An 18,807-nucleotide genomic window follows, 5' to 3' on the forward strand; every position below is an offset into this window, starting at 1 on the left:
CTTCAACACTTCCAGTGGTATTGGTGTAATATAACTAGAACTATTAATTTGGTATTTGTTGTATAGAAGCAATCGATCCTGCTTTATTGATACAATTATTAGGAGACATATTGTTTGTAACCCTTATTTCTTTTCATTTTCTTTCAAGCACAATACCTCTACTTCTACTCTCACTGCTATTCTACCAAATTTCCCTTCGGGGATGAATAAAGTAATCTATCTATCTATCTAGTGTGATAGTTACTTTATTGCAAATGCATGAAATACCTCAAATGTTTTTGGAGTTGAATCTCCTCTGCCTGTGTGCATGGGAAATACGCAATCAGTTATTACTAGCCTGCTCTATATATGTATTACGAAATGAGAACTTGCAGATATTATTTTTTTTTATCTTCTTGAAAGGTATAACATGAGCGCATATTTGAGAAAAATTGAGGCAGGCATTAAGAGTAAGATGTGACATCAATATACTCTAACTGGCTCCACATATGAAGCTGAATTTACGCAATAGTATCACATGTTTACAATAATCTCTTAATCATAATAAGCGTACAGTTTTTTTTTCATTGGATAATAACAGACCTTTAAAAAAAAAGATGGCCATACAAAGAGCTTCAAATGAAAGTCAAAATTACTTTTTGGAATAATTACTGTGATTATTAATATTGAGCTTTCAAAGAGACTTAAATGTCTGAAAATGTTTTTTTTATATTTTCTTTCATGCCAGCCTTTACTTTTGCAAAGTACTGAACTGCTGCATCTCATTCATAAAGAAAACGTCACTCAGTGAAATGTCACATGCAGAAAATAGATAAAGTCTCTTTATATTAATCAATGAAATGCAGTTATTTATGATAGTGTTTATGTTTGTTTGTTTGTTTGTTTATATAATGAAAACACCTACATATTTCTGAGGTGCCATACATAAATAAATAAAATCTGTAATATTGTCCTTTTCATGATCCTCAGAGAAACGCAGCAAACAGGTTAACAGTGAAATATGTGTCTGTTTTTTTAAATATAGGTTTTACTGTACATTTTTCTTCAACATGCAAATACCTACTGGGTGCGTCTACTGTTGACTTATGTACTTTATTTTTTTATATTTAATACTTGTGAAAATCAGTTATTTTGCTTTGACTGTTGTAGTATTTTTAATAGGTCAGGGTTTCGTCTAACTTAATTAAGCACTGATTGAAGCTAGTCCATGTTACCTGCTCCACAGGTGCATGCCGGGTCTGGCTAACATGCTAAACGCTAAGATGTTCTTGATGGATCCTTCAGTGGGAACTCCTGTGTTCATTGAGACACGTATAACGGAGCGCAGTGGCACCATAGACTGTATATAAGAGAGGGACGGATAGGCTGATAGGTTTATCATATCGTCACACTGTTAAAATAATCGGCTAAGTAATTTTTTTAATCAAAATTGTTTTGTTTTTTTGCCTAAATCATCTCCTCATGACGCCGGCCACCTATGGTAAAATCGCCTACATCCTCAGTTGATCAGATCATGTGATTTTACCCCTTTAAGATCATCACTTCTTTGACAATTTGCCACATTCATAGGCATCAGATAAGAACCCAGCAAAGAAGAGCTAGAGGGAGATTGTTTAGTTATCAGTTTAGTTTATCAGTGTTTTATTGTTGACACTAATATTGGTAACACTTTATTTTGAATGTGTCTACATAAGAGTGACATGAGCGTGTCATAAACATGACATGGGATGTGTCATGAACATTAATGACACTTTGAAGTAACATTAATGCTCATGATACTTGTCGTGTCATGTTTCTGACAGGCTCATGTGACTCTTATGTAGACACCTTCAAAATAAAGTGTTACCATATCTTGCTTAAGTCACAAAGGCATGTTCAAAAAATTACTTAGGCTAAGTCATTTATTTCTCTTAAGTTACATAATTTACACACAGTGTTATTACTATGCCAATAGCCATCCTTTGTTACATCCTTTTTGAGTGAAATGATCAATAAATGTCACATGTTACTGTAGCAGGCTCAGATGTGAACTCCACAAAAAACATTTATTTTCCTTTATTATATTTTGTTTTAATCTCCTGCCTGTATGTGAGTTTTACCTGAGTTGTGTGTATGTGTGCGGCGTCTGTCGGCGTGATGACGTAGGACCGTACGCGAGCACTCGGGTCAAATCTATCTTCTGTTTGACCGGAGATAAATACGAAACTACCATTCTCTTCCATTAAAAGTTCATATAAACGTCATTTACGGTTGAAACAATGTCGAAATAACATATATAATGAATGATGATGTCACGGATGTCGCCTGTTAGTTTCGCCGTAGTCTGTACAGTTTATGTCGAGTTTTTTGTGTCTACTTATTTGCGGCTAAATGCGCTAGCATTGTTTAGCTCTGTATCTAACGGCATCCGTCTTGCTCCCATCAGAGCTATGGGAGACACCACGCTGCCGCTCATCACACTGTATGCTGTTTTGTTTCTTGTGCTACTGCAGGTTAGCCTGGGTATACCCAGACTGCCTTGCGCGCTCGAATTTGATTTCGAACCTCCAGGCCGTCTGGAAACCAAGCGATTATCTTAGCCCTGTTTTAGGGATCCAATCACAGAGCGGGGAGGGACGGTGAGACGATGACGCGTACTACTCGGCACTTGGAAGCTTTCCGGATCCAACATGGCTGCTGCGGACGCGAAACTCTCTTTAGCTGTAGATGGTGTTTTAAATAGTTTAGAGCGAAAGTTGAAAGGCGAAAGGTCTCTCGGCAGCTCCGCTGTCCCCCGGCTCGTAGCGAGATCACCGGTAGCGGGACTATTAGCGCCGCACGGGCGGTTTCTGCGGCTCGTTGCGCCGAGCCGGTGAGACCGCCGGTCACCGCCGGTGATCTCGCTCCGAATCGGGGGACAGCGGAGCCCCCAGAGACCCGCAGCAGCTTGTTTATTGCCCATAAAATCAGTGGATGTGTGTGGCTGAATGACATGAGGGGGAATAAAGCGTGAAAATAAATAATCTTGCAGAAAGCGAGAACTGGAGAAGCAAAGCAGCAGCAACACTCTCTCACAGACACACACACAACAAACATCCATCTCTGTTGCTCTACTACGTCATCTGGTATAACTGATCTGATTGGCTACGAGCTACCTACAGACGCTTTGATAGACATTCTAAGCGCCCAATAAACGGCTCTGGAGGATCGTAAACCACACCTCCTCTACGGAGAAATACATTGTAGGTGTCCAGACCTAATCTCCAATGAGATTTGGTCTGGTGTTAGCCAGGCTAACTGCAGGTATGGAGATTATTTTGTTATGGAGTTTATTTTTGTTATGGTTGTGTAAACATTTTTCATGTGTTTTCATGAGGCTGAGGTTGATAATTTGAGTGTATATTGACCTTTTTGAGTTTAACTATTGTGTTTGTATCTGCTGTAATGGAACAATCAGCTGATTCTGAAGACAATGGGGAGGTTTACGCTAATGTGAGTTTTGGAAGAGGGTGGTTTCAGAAAGAGGGGAACCAGACGCCTAGAGTTGGCAGGTTGGGGAATCCCAGGTTTTCTTCCACCCGTGTTCTGTCGCCACCATGTGAACCTCTGTCCTCAAAGTTGGTGCAACAGGTTGAGTTGAGTACTCTCATCACCGACTTAGCTTATCAGATTGGGCTGTCTATTGCAGCTCAGCTACATAATGACAAGAGAGAGAACAAATCTTCTTCTACAGAGGGTCTTAGATCAGAACACATGCCTTCTGAGTTAAACTTGTCTGGTGTCAAACTTGTAATGCAATCAGACGTTAAAGAACCACCAGTTTTCAAGGGTGAGAGCAGCGATAAGTGTACTGTGCGCGAATGGGTGGAAATGGTGGGAATGTACTTCACAAAGAGAAACACGCCTACACACTTGTAGTCACAGGAAATATTGGCTAGGCTTATGGGGAAAGCTAAGGATGTAGTGAAGGTTATACTGCGACATAACCTCACACTTGACTGTATTCAGACTCCAGAACTGATTTTTGACATTCTAAAGCAGCACTTTGGTGAACTGACTTACTCATCCATGCCAATGGCTGACTTTTACAACGCTAAGCCACTGCAGAATGAGGGTGTGATGGAATATTGGATTAGACTGAACAATGCCAGTGACATCGCGGACGAGTGTCTAAAGATACAGGGACGCAATGTTGAGGATCCAGGACGGGAAGTGTCAGTGATGTTCATTAAAAAAATGCCCCGAGCCAATTCTCCACAACAGGCTGTGTTTCAAGGCAGAGGAGTGGACGACAAGCAGAGTGAGCAAGTGCAGAAACGTATTGACAGCTTCCAGCGTGAGCTTAGGACACAAAGTCAAACTGGTTCACAAGCTCTGCGGAGGCATGCAATCAGTAACGTCCAGACAGCCATGTCAAAGGAGACAGAGACATCACAGTCTGCAAAGCTCAGTCCCACTATGCTCTCTGATCGTGGGTTTGCCACCAACACTCAGTGCACCACCAGTTTCAGCACTCGCTTCTCAGCTGTCACCCACAGCAGTTCAGTTTGTCCCAGCCCAGGCAGCTTTTTCCACTCCACACCTTCCTATGGAGCCAACGCCCCATTGCCCAGGTTCTGTACCTCTCAGTTCACCCAAGCTTCGACGCCTCCTCCTACTGTTCAGCCTAATTATGGGCCAGCTCATTGCCAACAGTGTGTGCCCTCAACACCGACTGTCGATGTGACTAGTATGACTGTTTTGTTCAGCCTTCTGGATCGTATGATGGCACATCAAAATGTCCAGGCTGCAGCTCCCACACCAGCATCTTCGCAACACTTTAACTCGGGACCTTCTCAGAGGAAGAACTGCAGAGTCTGTGGCGGTGCCAATCATTCCACTGTCATGCATTGTAGGAGGGAGAATTTGTGTCTTGTATGTTTCGCTCCTGGTCATTGGAAAAGAGATTGCAACAGCCAAAGACAGAGACGTTCCGGCCAGGCTGAGACCAGTCAGGGCCAGCCTTCGGGAAACTAGGACACCCACATTCGGAGAGGGGCAGTGTGGGTAAGAAACCTGAAACCCTCAGTGAAGATAAGTCAGATCTTGAGCTCCTGTATGTTAATGCATGTTCAGTCACACCAGAAGGATACCAAGTTGTGGTTCAAGGATCGGCAGAGGTGCCAGCATGCAGCGAGTTATTCTACACCCAGGTCGAGGTGAATGATGTTGTTAAGCTGAAGGGCATGATTGATTCTGGATCCATGGCTTGCACATTGAATGAGGAGGCTGAACAGTTCCTCAGGGAGGCTGGTACTCTTGTGGAAGAATCTCAGGCTGCTGACAGAGTTGTACTGGTTGGCTGGTTGAGGAAAGCAACCTCAATCCAAATGCAAGTATGACTTGACACTGAACATCTACGGGATAAGATGTGTAGTCCCTGTTTTGGTTGTGCCCGGCCAATGTGATGAACTCATCATCAGCTCCAACGTCCTTAAACACCTGATGTGCACCATGAAAGGTGATGCTGACTACTCGAAGCTAGTATCTGCAAGGTGCAAGCACTCGCTTCCTGACTATGATTGGTTTCTAGATGTTATGTCATGTACCACCAGATGGAGGGGTGATGCAGTCCCCGACAAGATTGGCACTGTGAAGCTGCCTCATGCTGTCACGCTGCTCCCTCAACACGAACATCTAGTATGGGGACGGCTACCAGATAATACACCAGTGCTAGCATCCAGTCTAGGAGAAACCTTGTCGAGCTTATTCGTGAGTACGAAGACATCTTCTCTAGACATTCACTTGATTCTGACGAAGCTAAGGGGTTTGTACACTGCATTCGGCTGACAGACAACCATTCCGCATGCCGTACAGGAGAGTGCCTCCTGCTCACTACCATCGACTTCGACAGGTGCTCACTGACATGGAGGAGAAGGAGATAATCCGAAAGTCCACCAGTGAGTATGTGTCTCTTGTCATGGTCTGGAAGAAGGATGGTGGACTGAGGATTTGTACGGACTTCAGGTGGCTGAACATGAGGACCTTGAAGGACGCCCATCCGCTCCCTCACCAGGCAGACTGTCTTGCGGCACTTGGTGGGAATGCCTTCTTCAGCACAATGGACCTGACGTCTGGGTTTTACAACGTCCCGCTGTGCGAAGAGGACAAAAAGTACACTGCCTTCACGACACCTGCAGGGCTGTACGAATACAACAGAATGCCGCAAGGGCTCTGCAACAGTCCTGCTTCGTTCATGCGAATGATGTTGAATATTTTTGGTGACCTCTATTTCTCCAGTCTTCTTTGTTATTTGGATGACCTTTTGGTGTTTGCTCCCACAGAAGATGAGGCCCTGGGTAGACTCCGTGTGGTCTTCCAAAAGTTGAGAGACAACAATCTCAAGCTCAGTCCGAAGAAGTGTCACTTGCTGCGGAAGTCTGTCAAGTTTCTCAGTCATGTGATCGATCAGAGGGAAGTTGCTGTGGATCCAGCTAAAGTGGATGTGATCTTGAAAATGCCAAAGGAGGCTCTGATGGAACAGGATGGATGCACGCCATCTGTAAAAAGACTTAAGTCCTTCTCAGGCATGGTTTTCTTTTATCAGAACTTCATTCCTGGCTGTTCAGCAATTGCCAAGCCTTTGTTCGCGCTAACAGCCGGATAGAAGAGGAGAGGACGGACTAAAGACTTCGGGAAAGGTGCTGGCATGTTCAAGAAGTTGACTGCGGCAGACTGGAACCCTGCATGTGAGGACGCCTTTCATCGACTCAAGAACGAGCTCTTTACCTGTGCAGTCTTGGCTCATCCAGACTTCTCGAGGCCTTTCATCCTGTCTGTGGATGCGTCGTTGGATGGATTGGGGGCTGTGTTGTCTCAAGTGCCGGTGGGAGAAGATAAGGCTTGTCCCATTGCATTTGCCAGCAAAACGCTTAGCAAATTGCAGCAGAGGTATCTGGCACATCGTCTCGAATTCATGGCTATGAAGTGGAGCGTCTCTGAGAAATGTAGCCACTGGATGAAAGGACATGACTTTACAGTGTGGACGGACAACAACCTGCTCACTCATATACTGACCAAACCCAAGCTGAATGCATATGAGCAGAGGTGGGTGGCCAAGTTGTCTTCATACAACTTAGACTTGAGGTACATTCCAGGCCCGAAGAACATTGTGGCGGATGCTCTCAGCCGTCACCCTTTCACCTGTTCAATCAGCAGACGTCTCATTCGGGAGCCTTACGACAGTTTTATACAGGAAGGGGAGGGTGTGGAAGCGAACACGGTGCAGGATGCTTTCAGGCATAGCATCCAGCATCTCCAGGTAGTTCAGCATCATGTCTCTGCCCCGAACACTACAGTTTCCTCCAGATCATCTGATGTCAGAGCAGTCCTGCAGTGCCAGGAAGACTGGGAGAATGTCTTGTGTGAACTGGAGGATCACCAATTGCAGGATCCCGACATCTCCAGTGTCCTGCCATTGGTAGCTTGCAAGAGACGTCCTTCGAGGCGAGAGAGACACCATATGGGTGCGAAGTCTTTGGCTCTGCTGGAGCACTGGGAGAGGCTCAAGATTCAGGATGCGATCCTGTACAGGGAAACAAGGGACCCAGTGAGCAAAATCAGGAGGCTGCAGTTGGTGTTGCCTGTGAGTTTGAGAAGCATGGCATTCGAGGGAGTACATGATTGGGCAGGACACCAGGGCCAAGCCAGAACCCTCCATCTGGCAAGGCAACGCTTTTTCTGGCCTAGCATGGGGCGGGACGTGAAGGAGTATGTTCAATGCTGTGAAAGGTGTACTTGCCAAGACCCCAGAACCCGCCGCTCGAGCCCCATTGGACAGCATAAAGACCTCAGCTCCCATGGAGCTCGTCTGTCTCGACTTCTGGTCGGCGGAAGACAAGAATAAGCACTCCGTCGATGTGCTTGTGGCTACAGACCACTTCACCAAAATGGCGCACGCCTTCCCATGCCATAATCAGACTGCCAAACAGATAGCTAGGAAGTTGTGGGACTGTGTCTTTTGTGTCTATGGGTTCCCGGAACGCATTAATTCAGACCAAGGTCCCAGTGCAGTTGTCTGGTGTCTCCAAGTCTCACACCAAAGCCTATCACCCTTTGGGCAATGGAGGCACTGAACGCTTTAACCGCACACTTTGCAACATGTTGCAAGCTCTTCCTCTATGACCTAAGCAAGAATGGCCTCAGCAGATACAAACATTGACATTTGCCTACAACGCAACAGTGCAAGAGACCACAGGCTATGCACCGTTCCATCTGATGTTTGGCCGTGACCCAAGGCTTCCAGTTGACGTCTTGTTCAAATCTGTTCTGCATGATCCTGTTGTGACAGACTTCACCAGCTACTCTAAGACCCTTCTGTCTTAAAAATCGCTCAGCAGCACACCGCAGGAGAGCAAGAACACCAGACGCAACAGTACAATAAATGAGTCAAGGGTGTATCGCTGCACATTGGTGACCGTGTGCTACTTGCCCACAAGGGGGAACGTGGCAAGAAGAAGCTGGCTGACAAGTGGGAATCTCTGGTGTACACTGTTTACTCTGTTGCAACAGATTCATGTCTATCGGATCAGAGATGCCTCAGGCCACTGTAAAGTTGTACTCAGGAACCTGTTGTTGGATGTGAGTTTCCTTACTGTGAAAGACGCTCTTGGTCGCCAGCCCTCGGACAGCTTATCTACTGCTTGTGTCCTCAGTGACTGCAGGGAAGCTGACGACCTTGACAGCATGGGAGATGAGTCTTCTCAAGCACGGACGTCCTCGTGGGTCCTGTCTGGACCAGGCTTTGGTGTGGATGGAGACTCTATATCAGTGGAGCTTGACTCCTAACTCTCAGACAGCACTGACGCCCACTGTGATATTTCTCATGTTTCCCCTGGATTGGCAGCTGAAGTGGACTTATCTCCGACTAACTCTATGGCAGGGGTGTCAAACTCTGGCCAGCGGGCCAAATTTGGCCCGCAGTGTAATTTTATTTGGCCCGCGAGGCAAAACCAAATTATTATATTATTATTGTAAATTAATGGCATTGATGTGTTTTTTATTTGAAATTAGATTTTGCATGTCTGCACTATTTAGTTATATATTGTATGTTTATAAGCGTTGCTGGTTCCATATTTAATGTTAAAGCAAAACAATGTTTGGTATATATTAAAAGGTTTATTTGTTCAATGTTGGCCCGCGATTTTATTCAACTTTTAAATTTTGGCCCATTGTGTATTTGAGTTTGACACCCCTGCTCTATGGGAACACAGACTGACATGACTTCAGTTCCAGAAGATCACGCTACTGACTACAGATTGATACTGACTGTGACAGTTCCGGTGAGCCCCCCTAGTGACCCTGCAGAGACACAGCCCACTTTAGTAGTTGACTCTGACCGAGTTCTAGTTCAAGGGAGGGTGAGCACAAGGGCGGGGAGAGTAGTCAGGCCAGTTGATAGGCTTATTGAGAACATGGTTCAGAAACCCGTTACTTGGGGTTTGTCACTGCAACAGGGTGTTTAGTTCGTGGCATAGAAACCTTTGAAGTGTAATTTTTTTCATTTTTTTTCATTGTGTATTTCACTTTGGACATTATTGAATGCACTTTATGAGACTGAATATAACAAGGTGTAGGCTGCACCTTGGTGTTCCTGGAGCGTTGGAGGCCTGATCCTTTTTACGGATAGTTTTTCAACTGAACTTAGGGGTTTGACCTCTCTGTGAGTGTCATATCTGAAGTGTTTTTGGAATGTGTAATGTTTTTAGTGAAATTCATGGGGGGTGAATGTAACAGGTTCAGATGTGAATTCCACAAAAAACATTTATTTTCGTTTATTATATTTTGTTTTTATCTCCTGCCTGTATGTGAGTTTTACCTGAGTTGTGTGTATGTGTGCCGCGTCTGTCGGCGTGATGACGCTCCGGTCAAATCTATCTTCTGTTTGACCGGAGATAAGCACAAAACTACCATTCTCTTCCATTAAAAGTTCATATAAACTTAATTTACGGTTGAAACAATGTCGGATTAACATATATAATGGATGATGATGTCACGGATGTTGCCTGTTAGTTTCGCCGTAGTCTGTACAGTTTATGTCGAGTTTTTTGTGTGTAATTATTTGCGTCTAAATGCGCTAGCATTGTTTAACTCTGTAACTAACGGCATCCGTCTTGCTCCCATCAGAGCTATGAGAGACACCACGCTGCCGCTCATCGCACTGTATGCTGTTTTGTTTCTTGTGCCACTGCAGGTATGGAGATTATTTTGTTATGGAGATTATTTTTGTTATGGTTGTGTAATAATATTTGTACTGTGGACTGAAATTTTGATACTGTTTTGATTGAAATTATTCTATGTGTAAATTGAAATGTTAATATGTTGAAGTAGAAAATCTATCTTCTGTTTGACCGGAGAGCTATGAGAGACACCACGCTGCCGCTCATCACACTGTATGCTGTTTTGTTTCTTGTGCCACTGCAGTAAAGTGCCGTGTGTAGAAATCCTGGGTCTCCTTACTCTTCATTAACCAGAACACAACGCAGAGAAAATACAGACCGGTTACATTACACTTTTGGTGAAGTTTTTTGTTTCCTGCAAAACTTAACAGGGTGACGATATGATATGGAGGATGAACAAGCAGAGAAGTTAAAACTAAAGCAGAATTAGGAGGACTTCTCGTGCCATTCAGACAGGTGAGTAGCTACAACAACAAACTTACCAGGTTTGGGCAGAAACGGATTAGCATACACATACATGTAGTTATCGTTATTACGTAATCAGATTACAAAAGTAAACCCAGATTAGCATTTCACTTTTTTGCAGTAGCCTAGATAAGGCCTACATATAGGCCTTTGGGTTTTTATTCTTTTCCATACAAAATAGAAGATGCTCATGTTTGAAGAGAAAAGTCTTCCATGTGACCTTTAATTAAAAACAGCAGCAACAAAAACGTACTCAAAAGCCCAGTACACCTGCAAGTTGTGCTATTACTGTTTTTGTGAGGGTCATTTGAGTTGGTTTGAAAATGCTGAAAATGAAAATGTTTTTTATTTGCATTAGAATTGTTTTGATTTGTTCAAAGAGAAAGAAGAACATTTGCATCTAGTTTTAGTAAAAGATGTAATAATTGAAATGTTTTATTTTTAAGTAATCCAAAAGAATTCAGATTAGATACATTTTAGTAATCGATAACCTTTTTAATTGCCATTTAATTTGTATTCAGTAACTGACTATATTTCAAAACAATCCAACCTTTCCCTGACACTATAATGGCTATAACTCCCTGTACAGAACAGAATGTTAATGTAGCATTGTCTATGTGTGTCTGTGTCTGTCTGTGTTTACCCTGCATGTTGCTGTTTGCTGCATGTGTGAAGTTTTTAGTGTGTTGTCTGCTTCGGGGTTAGCAGCTATTTATATTTGTTGTCGTTATTTTTGTTTAATTGTCATATTTCTGGTTGTGTAATTGGTGAACCGTTTGGAAGCACAGGCTGCAAAGGACCACCTATAGAAAATATAATGTTTGTTTGGACATGGGGACTCCATGTGACGTGTAGGAAATGCTGGCATGTTTATGCACATTTATTTGTAGCCTAAATATGTTTATTTACTTGACTTTAGATCTACCATTTATCATGTTGACTCTTTTCATTTACCCTCGCTCCAACCCTTTTCTCTTGTAAAAATGTAATGCAGCAACATTTACTCCATTTTAACTGACGTGCACTTTACTTTTATCTCAGCATGTTTTTACATAGATAATTTAACTTGTACCTGTCTTAGTACTTACTTAAGAGTAACATGTCTTGTTTAAAAATTCTATGCAGTAACAGTACTTGTACTTGAGTCAAATATTGTAGTGCTCTTTCCATCTCTGCAAATCCCCCCACACTGCATACGGCTGATTGCAGTGTGCTAAACAGAAATAGGCCTAAGTCTTGACTGTTGAAAACATAGGTGAGAGACGGTGACCTGCTGAGATCTATTAAACTGCTCCGTGCCAACCTGTCCCACCCTCTGGCCTCACGGACATCTTCAGGCTCTCCCTCCCAAAGCCGTTTGCTCTGTCTAATTAAAAACATTCATCCGCTAGCTGTGCCCTCCAAGGTCAATAGTCTGGACCTCTGAACCGGCCCCTGCTGTAGCACAAGGCCTTTCATTAGATTAAACACAATAATGAGAAAATCTTTTATCTTTGCATATAATTAAAGCTGGGATGAAGGACAACTTAATCAATGATGTGGAATGACAAGTTCGTAAATGAATTAGACCTGCCAATGGGGGCTTGGCTGCGATCAATGGCAAATGTTAAGCAGAGAGTAGATGGGTTGTAGTCACGGCAACGGGCATCTATGAGTCCAAACAAGAATATTTAACGCTGTGGACTGAGATTTATCTGGATTACTGACCAGCCTCTGTGTTTGTGTGTGGCGATAAATAAGCAAAGGATCAGTTTTCACAGAATCTGTAAAATCTCAGTTTTACACTTATTATATGCATTTGTGTACACTAATTAGGTGCATTATATGCCTTTTTTTTAATACTTCAGTTGTGCCAGATTGCAACAAATGTAACTTGAGAGTAATGCAAGTGTTGATGTCTTATTTTAATAGCATCTTTCAGCCATACGAGGGCAGTGTTGTCCTTTAAAAAAGCCTCCAGGCTCTCGCTGAGTTCAGCAGGCTGCGGAGCCAAAAGGCAAAAGTGGAAGAGGAACTAAAGGGAATGTAGGTGGGATAGATGGCGACTAAATGCACTGACGACTGAATGCAAATAGTCTGATGCAAAACATTAAGTCACTCTCTGACCTTGGCTCAAATTTCTACATAGTATCCTCTTAACAATTAAAGTTTTATATTTAAAAGAAGCAAGTTTCATAGTCTAAAGTTTAATTCCTTCCCATTGGAGAAGCTTGACACACAGCGGGAGGAAGAAAGTGGTTTTCACGGTTCTCTACTGGCCGTGTGAGTTTGTGTTTGAGGAGATGGGAAAGGATGTGAGCACGAGCATGTATTGACAAGCCTTCAGTTGCTGTCTGACACACAGACAGGAAGTCACTGTCACATGACTGAGATATCGGCACCTTGTCCGATTGCACAGAGGGCCTCTTATGTATGCTGCCAGCACAAATACAGGCCAAGTCATTCATACATACACACACACGCACACAAAGAGAGAGAAAGAGTGAGAGGATGAGAACAAAGCCAGAAAAAAAAGAAATATTGAGACTTTTGGCCTAGTTAGGTCAAATTACTTGCCTAACATCTTATTTGTGTATCATTATGTTTTTTCTTTGCATTTGTATACATGAAACAGAGCAAGGTGAATCCTGCAGCTGGATTTCTACCTGACTTGAGCGTCTGTCGAACAATTATCAGTTCCCCTATCTGTTCGGCTCCTATCTGTCCCATCACACTCACGCCCAATTTCCCTAAACTGTCACAGCTAATAATTGGGCCCCTCTGTCAGGAAGGAAATCAGGCCCGCTGTTCTAACTAAAACACACATCCCTCACCCCTCCCTTTATCCTTTCTTCTCCCCCTTTTCCCTCTCCCTCTCTTCTTCCCGTCTCCATCACCCTGTTCCCCTAATACTGTGGAAATCAGCTCTCCAGATAGAACACAGCCGTCTCCTCCTCCAGCTCCTCTTCTTCCCTCCCCCGAGTCAGTGTGTGCGTGTTTGTGTGTGTGCGTGTGTTCGGGAGGGTGCACACTGTGTGACAGTGGTAGCCTCAGGGCCAGGTTGCTGTTGACAGGGACGAGGGTCTCTGATTTGAGGAGAGCAGTCACACCAGCGACTGCAGCTGCCTCCACGAGTGACACCTCCCTGTTAGTGGGGGAGATGTGGACACGTGTGTGTGTGTGTGTGTGTGTGTGTGTGTGTGTGTGTGTGTGTGTGTGTGTGTTGGCAGTGTTGATGGCGGGGTTGATGGACTGACTGGCTGCCTACAGTGCTCAGGACAAACAGGGAAACTTTCCCTGATGAGCTGACAGGCCCTCATGTCGAACACCTAACTGGGCTCCGGTTGGTGCTTGGACAAAGTGCAGAAGAGGTGACGACGAGAAAGAAGAAAATGAAAACACAAGCCAAGCAGGTCAGGGAAATAAAAAGGGGAAACTAAACAGCACCCAGTCATAATGTGTCGTGCTTGAGCGCGGGGTGCATACATGTCTGTGTGAATTTGTGTGCCTGTGTGTGTCTCCAGAGTCGAGGCTCTGTAGATCACCATTCCACCTTATCTAATTTCATTAATGTGATCCCCTGTCCATCCTCTGACGGCTTAATAGCCATTATTTGTGGGTCCCTTCAAATAAAGGCTCAGCAGTAAATTGCAGTCTGTGGAAATCGAGATATAAACGCCACCCTGCATTACTGTATAATATCTTTCCCTTTAATTAACTGAAAGCCATGCTGACATTTATTGGATTGCAAGTTACTTGTTAATGGCAATAAATTGCGAAACAAAAAAAAGAATCATTGCTTATTTTACATCAATAATTTGTGGACCTTTTGCTAATGATTATTCATTACTCGCCTATGGGGACTGTCGTGTTTGGTGAGCTAAAGTGAATGAAGAATGTAAAGATTTAAGTGGGCAGCATCTACTTAGTGTTATGGCTTCGGTGCTGCGCATTAAATGCCTTGCTCTGTTGCTGTCCCTTTACCCTGTCTTCTGCATCTGGCTTTTGGTGAAGAATGTGTTCGGTGGAATTTATTGCACTCAGTTCATTCCATCAGGCTGCGCTACTTTTAAGGAGAAAGTGTTAGCAGTTTACATGCGTGAAGGTATTCTCATGTGAACCACGACGACGGGATAGAAAACTGAACTGAAATCAGTTGTTCAGTGTGCATGTTTTCTATGTTTTTGCTGAGGGTTTTTAATCAACAGCAGCATGGCATGCATTTGACAAATTCATCATTTAACAGAAAACTGGGCCTGGAGTTTACTCCTCTTCATCACTGTATGTCATATGTAAAAAAAAAATTGTATTTATATTTTATTACCCACGATCAATCAGAACTGTATTTTCTGAATTGTTTAGAGATAATGCACCATAAAATTTAGTCAGCACTAGTATATTGGAAAGTAAGATCATTTTAACTGAAGTACAGCAATAAATCCAGTCAGAAGTTGTAGCTGTGATTTGTCAAAAATACTAATTAGCAAGCTGAAACCTATTTTAAGTAATTGCTTTTTTGATTGTGAGTGAAGAAGAAAAATAATCTTTGATAAAAAAAATGTTTGTAATTGCACACTTATTGGTAAAGGATTGTTAGAAATTGTCACTTCATATTCTGTTGAAGAAATCAGCAACTAAAAGACATTTTCTGAATTCCTGTGTTGTGAGTAAAACTGTAATATGACTACTTTTTGGTAAACTAGAAATGTAACAAATTACTTTTCCAAATTAAATAATGCAAGTACAATTACTGAAATTTAATGAGCTTGTTGTTTTTTATTTGATCATTGTAGGCAAACGCAGCCTATTCCACACATTTTTCCTGGTTATGATCTAATATTACCCGACCTTACAGCGGTACAGTAAATGATGTGAAACAATCAGTCAGCATTAGACAGTGCAACAACAATGGCTGACAGTTCAGGTCATTTGAGCTTGCTGTCCTGGAAATATTATTTTCCTCCTCAAAATCCATAATAAATAGGCCTATCAAAACATATTGTGTTTTATTGTTCTACTATGTACTTTTCATCATAGTTATAATGGGTGCAATCCTAGATAAAAATTGAGAGTTGTCTTATTCCACACTGTGCCGACACAAAATAATATGTGCATAACTATATAATAATAATAATAATTAAAGCAGATCTTTAGAAGTAACTCAAAAACAATACCTAGAAACAAATTATTTTTATGCAGCAATTGGTCATTCAATTGTTTTTAGGAGAAGTAACTAGTTTCTTACATAACTTTTTATTTATAATTTACATCCCCAAACCATGCTGTGCACATACAAGATGAAAAATACATGTGTATTAGTGTTGACATGATATCATACTGACGTCAAGGCCTCAGTACCTGCCGTCTTTAGTTTGCCACGACTTTCAACAAAAAAGCGTTCCTGTGCAGTGAAGGAACCAATTTCCCTGTGTAGTGCCACTCTGTGTGTGCGTCACTCAGTTGCTACCAGCTTGCTATTTGGTAGAACATATTCCCTGTCGTAGTGGGCACCCGTCAGAGGGGCGGGTGGCTCTCATCAGGCGCTGCCACTTGCCTGGTGCTGGCATTGATCTGGCGTGGAGGGAACAGAGATCTGACAGCCCTGCCACAAAAATCAGACCCTTCAGACGCCAGGAAGAGAGACTTACTCCCCCGCCTCTCTTTGCACATAAACGCGCGCACACAGAAACATAAACACAAAGTCAGAAAGAGCAGTCGGTCAGAGTGCACGCATGCAGCTAGGGCCTGTCAGTGCAGATCTAGTTGACGAGGCTCTACATGTAGAGAAGGATTGGGGAGGAGGAGAATGGCAAGTGGAGGGAAGGGAGGGGAGACAAAAACACGGTTTAAATGATGGGACGAGCGGGAGAGCCAGCTCACACTCGGCCTGGTGACCCCTCTGCTCTCGCTCTACGGTAACCTCTCCATGTTGCCATCCTGCCCCTGGGTGATTGCCCGGGTTATCCTTTCTTCTGCATCATCTGTTGTCTCCCGGTTTGTGGATATGACCAGAGACAGGCTCTGAGAGAGACGTCCCTCTCCACCGATATCACGCTGTGTCTCTCACACACTTGTCTCAAATGCCTCCTACTCATCCCTTCTGATGCCTCCCATCAACCTGCGAATGAGCAACTGTGACAGGGAGAGAGAGAGACAGAGGGAGACAGAAAGGGAAGAGGGGGGGGGGGGCGAACGAAGGGGGCATTAGAGAGAGCTGTTTATTTTGCAAGGCTGACAGAAAACTCTCCGAAATGCTGAGTTGGGATCACGTTGAGTAACATAGACTGTGACTTTTTAGGGGAGAAACAACCTGCTTTGGTAAACTTGGAATGACTTTGGAATAATCTGGACCCTCCTCCTCATATTGTGGAATGTCAGAAGAGAAATGCACTTCAGCAGTTCAGAGCTGCACTATAGAGCCATATACAAACCATCTGAAATGACAGGTCAATCTCAAAATGTCTCTAGTTCAAAATGTCATCTCTCTTACTCTAACTATCCATCTCTGTCTCAATGCATCACTTTTTGCTGTGAAACATTGTTTTCCCTGTACATGTGCATGCCTGTGCAATATTAACCAGAAACAGCTACACTATCAGTGAGTTCATGCAGTACATCTAGAGAACTGTAAGGTGCTCTGGAAGATGAAAAACCTGGTCACTGATAAAACAGATTCTTAAGGCACTATAAGGCAGGCCAAGGAAGAAAACTGTATAAAAGTCTTATCAGTGGTTCAAAACACATCACATGATCTTCATCAGGGTGCTAGTAATGAAAAAACAAACACATGATGCACCAGTTGTAGTCATTTTGTTTTGTTTTTAATCTTTACCAAGTTAAAGACTCAGATAAATAGCAGTGCGTTTTAAACCATTATTATGCCTGACCAAATTAAGGGATTTACAAAAATGGTTCCTCTTTGCTCTGCCTGAAGGCAGAAATGCATTATTACAGCCTAAAATGCTGGATTGGTATCAGCGTGTACACAGATCTAAGTCCACAATTATATCACATACATACTGGTTAGTAGTGTACAGCTGTTGAAGTAAAAATGTTGAGATTTGTGTAGATCTTCACCCTCGCAGTTGAATCCACTGAACACAAAATATCAATTTAAAAATTGATTAATTTCAACATTAAATTGTGCAGTTATGCAGGTGTACATGGTCCTAAAGTGTTTCTGATGTCTTTTCAGTAACTAGCTCTCAGACATTCGGAAACTTCATGTAATCTCTTATACATTTCTCAAATCACTGCTATTATTAAATGTTGCACTAATAGTGAGAATTTTATCAAACAACCGCTGTGAGGGAATAAATGAAAAGAAAGATCCTTAATCAGATAATACAAATTTGAGAAAGAGGTTAAACCTTAAAAGTCTTTTTTAAAGTAAAGAACAGGCTTAAATAAAACCATGGTAGCTTTACGTGGAATCATCAGCTTGTAGCAGATAGAGCTTTAAAACCAGCTTTCTTCACATGGATCTTTAGGTAATCCAGAGTTATCCTCACTTCCTTTACATAATATTAGCTCAACCTCCCCCAACACAAAGGGAATAAATCTTATCAGCCATCTGGACCGTGCATTTACAAAATGATCAATTTCAATCAAAGGAAATTAGAGGAGAGCTTGATGTATTTGACAAATAGATCATTGGCCCGATTTACCTCTGACCCAAGTGTGATGCTTTGTACCGACAATAATCTCTTTAGAATTATTAGAGCGTTCAATTAGCCAGATTAAATGACACAGCCAAGAAACATGTTGCTAATACAGAGAGCTGAAGCTGTGCGATCTGTCTCACTGCCACTATCCTGCTTTCTTTTTCTCTCCTTCTCCCTCAATCTTCTCCCTGACTCCCTGATTTACTACTCACCTCCCTCCCAGTTTTCTAAACTGTCTTTTCGGCTTTTATGTATGAGTGTGTGTGTGTGTGTGTGTGTGTGTGTGTGTCGTTTGGCTCAAAACATTAGATGAGATCCACAGAAAACAGGAAATTACAGAAGGTAATGGAGAGCACAGCAGTACCGGACATATCTTAGACCCACTTCTGGAAGGAAGCTTCTATTTAACGCTATACACACTTACAATCTAAATATTTTCTTTGGCCGCTTGAAATAAAAGTTCACAACCCGTGGAGTGACGAAGCCCTCAATTGTCAGCCCCT

General features: G+C 42.8%; 1 protein-coding gene across 4 annotated transcripts in view; it reads left to right on the plus strand.

Annotated features, from left to right (window-relative positions):
* The first annotated feature begins 2,178 nt into the window (after window positions 1-2,178).
* The window catches only part of LOC131972829 (transcription factor Maf-like), a 105,260-nt gene continuing 88,631 nt past the window's right edge, over window positions 2,179-18,807 (plus strand). For 2 of the 4 annotated variants that reach the window (XR_009394508.1, XR_009394507.1), the window contains exons 1-3: window positions 2,179-2,492; window positions 10,144-10,210; window positions 10,568-10,652. The gene's annotated coding sequence lies outside the window, so the exon portion shown is untranslated. Of the gene's footprint in view, window positions 2,493-10,143; window positions 10,211-10,567; window positions 10,653-11,336; window positions 11,810-18,807 lie in introns of those variants that run through there. The other 2 variants (XR_009394509.1, XR_009394510.1) reach the window with 2 other exon arrangements.

This window comes from Centropristis striata, chromosome 6 (assembly GCF_030273125.1).
Source record: "Centropristis striata isolate RG_2023a ecotype Rhode Island chromosome 6, C.striata_1.0, whole genome shotgun sequence".
Lineage (NCBI taxonomy): Eukaryota > Metazoa > Chordata > Actinopteri > Perciformes > Serranidae > Centropristis > Centropristis striata.